Raw genomic sequence first — 10,936 nt, forward strand, 5'->3', positions numbered from 1 at the left:
GCTCTTCGATGGTCGAAAAATAGACGAGCATGCTCTTCGATTAGAATATTTATGGTACTTCGGAAGATAGTTTCTCGTTCGAATTAGGAACTCGTCCCAGATCGGGAATCATTTCATAACAGTCTGAAAGGGTCTGTTCGATCCTCTAAATTTGGAGGAAATCGCTTCGTCGAGGGTCGCTCCGAGATTTGTAGCAATAAGTGCCTCTCATAGACTGGTTGAATTCTTACATCAGTCAATCAGCATCCACCGTCGATACCGACTCCCTTTATAGCAAGCTTCCTATCCGATGACATTCGAGATCGGTCCTGCGCGTGAACATTTGTTCGATTGGAAGCGGTCTGCTGACGATCGACCGTGCTCGCCGACAGTTTCCCGGCCCCACCTCATCCCTCAGCTGATGCTGAGGTGGCCGATAAAGGGTTCCGTTGATTTGATGATCTGGGTCGCGAGGGGATTCAGTTTCTGACGGCTCAATCGGGAAACCACATGAAAGGGAGGTCTCCAGAGTTCACCGTGACATCACTGGTCGTTCGCGCATGACCCTTGCTGATGGGGGCACCACCTCTCCATTCACTGCACCGTGATATTTCTGCGCGCTATTCTCGGCAACAAAGACCCTTTTTCCATAGAAGGAGAGGGATTTTATCTCTATTCTTTATTCCGTTATATGACCTCAGGTCCCTCGAGCGGTCGTTGTCCGCGGAGACCATTTTCGGACAATCGAAGCCGTGACACACGTGCTCGGATTGTTCCAGGTCTCATCCGGCTACGCTTGAACTTGCCGCCTCGCGTTCGGGAGACGGCTGAGCGCGGCTTGGTCCCGAGGCTCCTCCGATTTTCCTCCGACTCGTATGAGGTCCGGAGAGACACAAGGGGTCGGGTGACGGGGGCGGGTCAAGAGAACTGTTGGGGCGAATCTGGATCTTTTCTCGGAAACGGGCGTGAAGGCTGACAATCTCGACCTTTCCTTCGCTCAATAGTAGTCTGATTCTTCTGGTGAGCTCTCCCTTATCGCTAATCGAATAGGAATCCTCGGAACTTCGAAGCGAGACAGGGAGAGGTAATCGAATAAAGTCGAATTTCATCTTGATTCCAGATCCAGGGAAGGAGGATGGCGCGCCTCGATAAATTCTTCCGTCGGATACAGACATATTTGGATTACATCGAATTTCACGATCTCGGAGGCTGTCCAAGAAATTCAAGCGTTCAGAATGACCGCTCATGGTCGCTCACGGAAGTATCGGCTCGTATCGCTTCTATCTGCTCTCCCTTCCCCCTTCCCCCGATAGTCCTGAAGACGGGGGAACAGATATCCTCAACAATGAATCGAATATCGAGCAAGGTTCCCCCAACAACTAGAATACAGCGCCATTTTCGGCGCCACGAAATACATGTATTACGAGGTCCATGGTCCCGAATAGGTGTTTGCGTTCCCTAACTCGTGACATCCGCACGATGCTCGTATGGAACGGGTGAAGAGACCCTTATCGGCAGCTCTGGGCCAGCTCGACGCATCGACCGGGAGTTCACTTTCTCGTTCCAGAGCGATTTGCATGAGAATACCGTCGCCAGCGCTCGAACATTATACATACAGGAGAAACGCAAAGACCGTTTCGCCGCTTCGAGCTTCCCTCTGCCGACCTCCTGCAGCAATTGCAGTTTTCCAGCCGTTTTCTCTCATCCACCATAATTTCAGTGGAAGATGGAGCATCGGTATTCCACCGACACCTTCAGCCATGGGATACACGTAAGAGTCTCACCCTAGGACGGCTCGAGTCTAGACGGTGCCGGGAGCAGGCTTTCTTGCAGTTTCGATCGTTAGATGTTTTGAAACCGAATTCCTTCTCGCCTCGATTCGCGACAGATTCCGGGTATCCGCACCTCCCTTTGTTCGTTGGCTCGTTGGTTTGCCGCGAGAGGCCCTCCTTGCCCACGGCCCAACGAAGCTCGATCGGCCAAATCTTTCGGCGCCTAAGCGAAACGATGGTCATCTCTGAGGGGTCGGCAAAAGGAATGCCGCCTCCGACGTCCAAACGGGGTCCTCCGGGATCAGCCAAATCAAAGCTAGTGACCTCCAGCTTGAAACGTCGCCAACGTTGCCGTGTAGATCTGCTCGCGACACTCACACAGCTTAGAGCAATCGACTCCCTCTGCGGTCGATCAGAATTGTCCACGGTCGACGGGCTCGCTTGTTCCAGCGAATCGGAGAAGCTTCTCAGAATGCTCATCGCCCGATTCCTAACGCCGCGCCGTGGCCCAGCTCCGAATTGAAGAAATACTTCGCCGATGGCAAATGACCGATAGCATATAGTTCGATCCGCGATAGAATAGCCCCCGACCAACATCGTGAAAGTGGCGAACTCCGAAATAGACATGACGCTTTTGTTCTGATCAGTGACGTGCCCCCGCCCCCAGGATCGCTTTCCGGTCCGGAGGGAAGCATGTTGAGCACCCCCTCAGAGAATTATTTTTCGAGGCAGGTTTGTCCGGGGCAGATAAAGCCTCTCTGTCGCTCGGTAGACGTAATTTACGCAAAAATCGATGTGAGTCGTCCTCAGAATCTTACTCCTCGAGCGGCGGTCGCCCGCGTATGTGCTCGGAGACGGAGTGGGGCTTCCTCTCATCAACTTATGTGGAAGCTCTTGCCCCCTGGCTCGGCAAGCCAAACTTGTCGCTGGTCGAGTCGATGAAACTTCCCGAGCGTTGACCCCTCTGAGTTTCTCATCTGTCCACCCTCGTTCTTCTCGCTGACGGACGTATGACGCAGAAATAGAATAGCCTTATGAGAATTCCATCCAATCATGAAGCTTTTCCGGCGAGTCACGTGGTCCTTCCCCAACTAGAAGAATGGTGGCGTACTCAGTCCTTTTCGTAAGGACCGCGTGTGATGGTCACATGTTGGCAAAACACAACACCCAAGAATCGGTTTTTTTTTAGCTCACGGGGGTGTTCATTTGATACCCGAAGGTTCTCTTGAAGGGGTCTTCTGTAATCTCTCGTGGAGACGGTATGCTTTCGACTTCCCTCTCTTTGAACTCGAAGGGGCGAAGTTCGAGTGGATTGCCCCAAATCCAAGTCTCATCTAGAGCTAGGTTCCTCATTTGGGTGATAGCCGCTAACACAGAAGTTCGCCACTGCGCCAGCGGCCCGCTTGAGGTGGTAAAATAGTTTTGCAACCGAATCGCTTCACCTCCACGAATGCACGCTCTCGGGCTCACAATCAGTTTAGAAGCTTCTTCGAAACCAGAATAAGGGTGGGCCTTGGAATCTTGAGCTTCAGTTGAGGGCGATGCCATCGAGGGGCGGCCCGCTTGAGAGTGATTCGGGAAGGCGACTCGAGAGACATTTGACAAGCCTCGGACCACCGTCACACAGACGAATCGATATCCACATGCTTGGTTTACTTGCCGATAGGGAAGAAGGCCCAAAGTCTTCCCTCAATTCCACTAAAGATACAAAATGGATGATACCAAATGGAAAATTTCGCGTCTGCAGAGACATCGCATTCGTGATCCCTCCGACGTCTGATTTCCTCACCGATGTTGATGCAGCACTCACGCCAAGGAGCGATACAAAGTATAACGACGGTCTTCCTGCTCTTGGATTTCTCCCATAACTTCCGAACACGTGAACTCTTCGTCGAGGAGTTTCTTCTTAGCTATATCTTCTGCATCATTCTTGCGACCGGGATATTAGGAATCGATGGGCCTAGGATTCCAGCCCTAGAAAGTATGCCCTTTTTTAACAAGGTTCTAATGGGATCGATTAACGCGTTCAGAAGGTGAAATGAGGGGAATTCCTGAGTGCACGCATGGGTACTTCTATTGCGTACAACATGTACGTCCGGCCGTTTCGTGGGGCGGTCCGACGACGCTCGATGCGCTCGTCGCCCAATCGGAGTTTAGAGCGCGAAACCCATATCTGGATATCCGGACGATCTCGTGGGAGGGAATATTCGTAGTTCGCAACCCCGGATCCGGAATATCATTGGCTCGGACCTTGACGAAGCTTGATCGCTCGTTTGACGATGATAATTGAAAAGATCGAGTGCGGAATCCCAGTCGAGGCGGTCTGTATGGGTGTTCGGTTTCAGTCTGGCGCCGAGCTCAAAAGTCAGGGCGTGCACCTCACGTGTCAATGTCCCGTCCGATTTCGATTGAAGTTCCCGCAGTCGAATCCTTCACGAGGAGCGCGGAGGGACCTTTCATCCAACGGAATTTGATTCCTGACTCGAGTTCTCCGCTCCCTGACTGAATGTTCCGCTGGGACGTCGCTCGATTCGGGACGCCAGCGTCGAGGATATGTCTCTCTAAAAGCATAATCTGTCTTCATCTTTCTCCCTCACAACCAAGCTCATTGCCATCATTGGGCACAGTGGGTCACCGAATCACTGTCCGTGGTGGGGGAAAGGAAAAAAACTTAATTCCGGTTCGGCCAAGGGCCAAATTGAAGTTCGCGTAGAACTACGGAGAATGCGTTCGTTGAGGATGAGTGGAGCACCCAAATGGATAATCTCTCCGGGCTCTCTGATAGGTTGAGTCCGATGCTCTTCTTCGATTGCCTCCATGTCCATCCCACATCATTATAGTTTCGGAAGAGAGGGAGTGAAGGATCGCAATGCATGCACTGTTTCACGATCGAGGAGTGTCGGCTCTGATCATTCAACAATCCAGAGGCTAGCGCTCAATTTCCCTACGACTTCATTGTGTCTTCTCTCTTCTCTCGGACGCATTGCTTAATCAGACCAATACGGCTTTCCGTTAATCTCGACTCATAATCTATCCCAAAACACTTATGATAATTATCAGTGACGTGAAAATTTCGAAAATGCGAACTTCAGCAGCGCCGCCGGCAATTATTCACAAGCAACCTTCATTCCACCTCCCGATGCCTTGTTGAGATATTTTCTCGGAAAACGGTTCGTCGCGCCGCCGGAACTATCTGTAATCCTATGAGAGATATGAGTTCTTTGTGCAGGTGTCGAACTCATGCACGATATGCTACGAGAGAGAGCTGCGGACGCATCCATTTTAACGGCGTTTGTCGGCTAGTCCCTTATAGAGTAGTCATAGCCGATGACATTGGTCATGATCCCGTCTCGCAATCTGAATCGTATGTGCGACAGATCAGATTAGAAAAATAGTAGAGCCGTATCCACGATGTGTTCGAGTATACTATAACCAGGATCGATGCGCTGCTGGCGCATACATTGCTCCCGGTGTCGCAGTCTCGGGCATTCCTTGCAATGTGAAGCATTGAACATTCGAACAGTCGGAGGAAGTCAACAGAGAACTTCGGAACACGTTGCGTAGGGCGATCACTTCCAGCAGGGAGGGCGATTGACGGAGATCGCCTCGAGAGCCCGCTGCTGTGCCCTTCTGCCCTTCTGACGTCTTCTCTGTCGATGTTGCATGCGATCAGCTTCGCGAATCCGTTCATGATAGTGTACCTCTGTGTTGAGGTTGCCTCAATGCTCGCAGCGTCGGAAAAGATCTTGAACCTGAGCGAGTTCGAGAGGCGATCGGTTCTTCAATCGCTGAATCCATAGTGAAACACAAACTTCTCGAGGAACACGGAACAGAAAAATATTCTCAAGACAGACACCTTAGGGCACACTGAACAGTGAAATATTCTTGGAGTCGGAGAAGCTCGATTAACCGTTAGGAGTTTATTTAGGCCTCGAATATGCGCTCTGACTGCGTGTTGAAACGATCAAAAACTTGGAAGCTTTTCTAAAGAAAAGTAAAAAGTAAAAAGAAAAAGTAATAGAGGATGCCCGGCGAGCGGACAATATACAAAGGAGTATGTCTAGGGAAAATAAGGTAGGAACCGCATGCTTCGCGGTCATCCGCGGTTAGCCCTGAGTGCGCGGCGGCAGAAGCTTGAAAAAACGACGCATTTTGCCGCGGCGACGCAACATGCTCGCGGTCACTCTTGAGTGCGCGAATCTGCGACGCTTTTGGCCGCGGCGGCGAGTCATGGGTGGGAAGGGAAACGCTCTCGGCAGCACTGTGGTGTGGCGAGGGGGACTCGATGACGTCATGTTCCGCACTCCTGAGGGCGAATTCTGGCACTGAGATGCAACCCCTCAGAACCAAATTTGGCCTGAGGGGCAATGAAGAGCGCTCGGATGCCTTGTCGAAAGGTACCGATCGCACCCCTCCTTCGGGTAGCTGCCATAGACCCCAACGTGACAGACGCGCGGCGTTTATATATGGTATATGGATGGATGGATTTATTGAGGAATGAATGATCATCCCCGCGCGTCCAGGAAATCAAGCCCACGGAGTCTCGTTTCTCCAACTCTGAGATTGCTTCTGACACGGCGGAGGCTGATGGGATTGACGAAGAGCTTCTCGGATTTCAGCAAAATGAACAGGAGCCGCCATCGACCGCCCCCGCCTACAATTGTGTCCACTACTTTCCACTAAAAGTCGAAGGTCCCGTTTCGGGAATGAACGACATCAAGAATTTCGATTCCACCGAAAACCAAGTCGATCACGAGAATCCGCACTGTCATTATATTGGACCGAGGGAATCTCCCTTGATTCCTTCACCATTCATTCCTGTCAGCGCGGCTTCGGAGAGGAGCGGCCGCCACTGTGGCGCACTGATTCCTGATTCCAATCGGTGCGGCTGTAAGAGAACAGCCGCGGCGGCGACCGCAGCGCGCAACACGACGAGCGCAGCTACAGGTCAAATAGATCCGCCTTGGAGCCTATATCTTTCCGCTTGCATAGAACTTGTGACACGGTTGAGAGCAATGTTCTTGCTGTGCAGCACTCAAGTCTGGAATTCATGACGAATTTTGTCTACAGGCAAACACTGAGCGCTCCACATCGTGGGGGGAAATGTGGAACTTCTTTGGACTGGACCGCAGAAACAGAGATTGAGGTTTCGGAAAACTGCATAATCCCACAACAGCAGGGCTCGACCTCATTCCACCACTCAAAGGCGCTACACACTCGAAGACCCGTTTATCATCGACCCAGCCTACCAGGGAGCCAATGCAGTAGACCGTGAACGCCAAGCGCCATATGATCTATTTTGAATTTCTACTCTTTTTCGCGCGCTTCCGGTGCCCTCAGTGGGGGAGCTTTTGTGTGAAACGGGGGTGCGCAGAGAGTCGCGTACACGGATGCCGAGCTTAGTTCGTAGATTTCCAACCTTGAGACAGTTTTTCCGGGTCTTTTGACGCCGATTCCTGTTTGACAAAAAACAGTCACTTCCGTAACACGAGATGTTCACCGATGGCCCCTCTAACGAGCGCAATGACGTAGTTCTACGTCAAAAGAAGCGGATGAGGTTGTTGGCGGAGTTCCGTGAGGAGTACCGAAAGACAGAGCCTGCGTAAAAGCATTACCCCATGCTGTTTGTACACAGCATGGGGAATCTCCTCGATGTACTTGCTCTACGGCGTTCGATCCATGCACAGCCTTGAGCCTCGATCTCGGTCAGCGCACGGTATGCACTCAGCACGTCTTTCCTCGACGGAGCTCCGTCTTCTCAGGCGACGGCGGGCCGAAGTTCTTTCAATAGATCCTCAACGTGCGGTCTCCATGAGAGCTTGTCCTCGAATGTGACACTTAGGCATCGAACTTACTTGACGCACTCCACAACCGAACGTGAGCACGAGAGACCGGTATTGTGTCCAGAATGAATTGTGAGTGCCTGCTCACGGGTTGATTACATAGCTTCTTTTTGCATTCTTCCGAAGGCGCTTGGATAGAGACCATTCTCTCGCACAAGCGATGACCAGCTCGATCTCTGCCTGATCGATGCCGCACGCAAACCTACAACGGTATGCGACCGACGAAGTTCGCTGATTGTCCCTTTCAAGGAGCAAGTCATTCGTATAAATCGTAAACCATGAAAGCTGGCGGGGCGAAAACCGCAGTCATCGGAGCCCCGTATGAGATCAATGCTGAGTCTTGGCGTGCTCGTCTGCCTCAAAGGCGCTGAGATGTTGATTCAGAGTATGATGAGATGACTGCGAGCGCACGCTCCTCGATGTCCATGCGATACAGCTTGGTGAAGAGAGTCTGATGAGGCAGGCGGTCGGATGCTTCGATGGCTTCAACAATTGGGGAGTGGAGGTCGAGAATTGCGTGATTCGTTCCATTATTTCCTCGGAAATCGTACTGTTTGTCGGCTAGTATTCCACCTAACTTGAACCGCGGTTGTGGGCGCCTGATATTCACATTCTCTCCCATCCTTGACCTTAGCGAGCGTGGTGCCGGCGGCTCGTTTGCACATTTCCTTCTTGAAGGCTTCACCACTGAAAGGTTTCATGATCAATCCAACGGAGGCCTCTCGATTTTTTCCCCGGTGGATCTCGATGCCGTGCCTTCAAGGACGAGGTCTGCTGGTTTGTCCGATTCTCCGTGCTCTTCCGCTTCCCGCTCCCGTTCGGAACAACCTCAAGGCCGCCCTTTTCAGCCTATTTTTCCTAACATAAGAATCCCATATACCGAATTCGCGTACAAACATCATATGTACGTTCTCACTCACACGCCGTCAGTGCCGCATCTTTTTGCATTGTTTGGAATGATGCTCGCCTCCAGGAACAGAGGAAATATTTATCTACGGCTCGGGCCCCGATCCCGATGGAGGAGAACTGGTGGGTACCGGAGACTCTTCTCCGTCCTGGTGGAGCTCAGAGCATTCGCGCTGTACGTAAGCAACGCCTCCCTTCCACTTCCGCATTTTTGAGGATCTCATGGCGATATTCGAAGAGCCATCGGGGTTGACGGCGTGAATTCGAGCGTGAGAATCTCCGGTCAAAGCAATCTAGCGCCCCTAATGACCGACGAATGTACTCCGAATGTCATTCGCAGTGAGTACAATGACTGTCGGACGCCAGGAACACCTGGGCTTTTCCCATCTGGAAGCGGCAACTGGAATCGGATAGAATTTTCTGGAGCCCAGAGCTTGCGATGCTCAATTTCGAGCCTCGCCGGAGCACATCGATTTGCTCAGCGAACAATGACTCTTCTTCGATTAGAACGACGCGAACAATCATGGAAGGGAACTTATCTTTCCCACTCGGGAAGGGTCTTTGAACGTCTCCGAGTTCCCGTCAACTGCGCCTCTCGAGGCGGCGGGAGCTCCACGGAAACGACCTTGAGAAGATCTCCCGGAAACACGTAGTGAGCTCATAATGGAGGAGGGCGGTTCAAGGCAGACTCGCAGCTTCCATGTAAAAGGCTCCAGTGGCCAAGTAGCAGGTTGTCTCGACCAAATCAGGGGATGAGAAGCGACGCCATCAGAGTGGGTCCTTTCAGAGGATTGGTCTCGAATAACCTGAACCCGAAGCATTCTCACGTTGCACTGACATCTCTCTGATACACTGCGAGTGCGAGAGAAGAATGCACGGAAGATCTCGGATTCGTGCTACGTTCGTGCCGCCCCCGCGTTCGGCGCCAATTTTTCTGGCTCGGTCCTAAAGGCCTTGTTCGGTTGTCGGGGGAAAATCGAAGCGAGCGAAATCAGACAGACTTGAGGGAGAAACCGGGTCGAGAAGCCCCAGCGACTTTCCCAGATCAAAAGAACTCGAATTCCCGGCGCTGCATCTGTACGAGGCAATGGCCTCCCCCGGTATACTACTTGACCTCTGAGGGCCGGAAATATCGAAAGGATTCGGCTATCCTTTACGCCTCCATGGGTGAGTGCCAGCGGAGGACGATGACCTCCACAGACGAACTCGACCACAGTATCTCGAACGATCAGATTCGCTATGAGCAGCCAGGGATACTGTATTGTCGACTCCTTTGCTGGCGATCTGCTCGTTCCCGATGTCACGGAGGAGGCTCCAGGGACATCGTAAGGGATACGCGATTGAGAATCTTCACCCGGGGCCATATATAAGAGATCAATCAAGGCGAATCACCAAGGACATCTCACGGCGTCCGGGATCCTTCCGTAGCACGATGCTTGGCCTGGCAATGAATTGTTTATCACTTCACACGCCGGGTCCGCGCAGCGGCGCGCTGCCGCCGCATGGAGTGGGTTGAGGACAGCGAGTGAGTTTGTATATGAAGTGCACGACGATGAAAATATTGATCCGATGCTAGAGCAGAGATTCTCGTTCGTTGTTCCGTTCATGTCCATGTCGTTGTTCCTTTTCCCGTTCCTCATCCCGTAATTTCCCTCGCCCCCTACACCGTCTCAAAATTATTCAGTCGTTTTTCGCCCATATCTCAAAATTAAAAATTATAATCTACTCGAAACCGAGGGACCACCCCCAACAAGGACGCACCAACTCGGAAAGTTGCGATTTGTATCGGTACGACCGAGGGAAGATTCTTTCGCGGCCGACAATAGGTGAAAACCTAGATTGCTCATTCAGGACATTTCCCCGGTTTGCTCTAAGGTTTTTTTTTCAAAGCCCGTCAAGACCTCCGCTTTTCAAAGCGCCTCTCCGATTTCTGCGGATTTTCGCGCCGAGGGACTTGATAAAAAAAACGTCAATTTTTCGATCGCTTTTCGTTGTGCGCTCTCGGGCTGAGGTTTACGGTGCATTGAGACTTTATTGAGGACGACAAATGACGGCGATGGAGACGTCTAGCGATGAAATTGATGTGCAAATCACACGGAGCTATAGACACATCGTTGCAGATACGCAATTATGCATAGTTTCTTCTATTATGTATTGTATATTGAACGTCCTGGAATAAAGATATTATCCTATAATTAACGTCCCGGGATAAAGATATTGGATGAACCAGAAGGCAGTCCCTATCAGCAAGGCACCCATCGTTCAAGTCGTGGAGCATTCGTCTCTCTCCAATCTGCATGCCCAAAGTTGGTGGGATTTTTTATGAGCGACGTCCTCAGGACCTCAAATATCGTCTCCGCGGGCGAACGGTAGGCCGGAAAACCTCTCCGAGTCTCTCGCCTCATTCGGGGAGCAGGAATCTATCGAAATAATCAT

The sequence above is a fragment of the Galendromus occidentalis genome, unplaced genomic scaffold, assembly GCF_000255335.2.
Source record: "Galendromus occidentalis unplaced genomic scaffold, Mocc_1.1 scf7180000077460, whole genome shotgun sequence".
NCBI classification, from domain to species: Eukaryota; Metazoa; Arthropoda; class Arachnida; order Mesostigmata; family Phytoseiidae; genus Galendromus; species Galendromus occidentalis.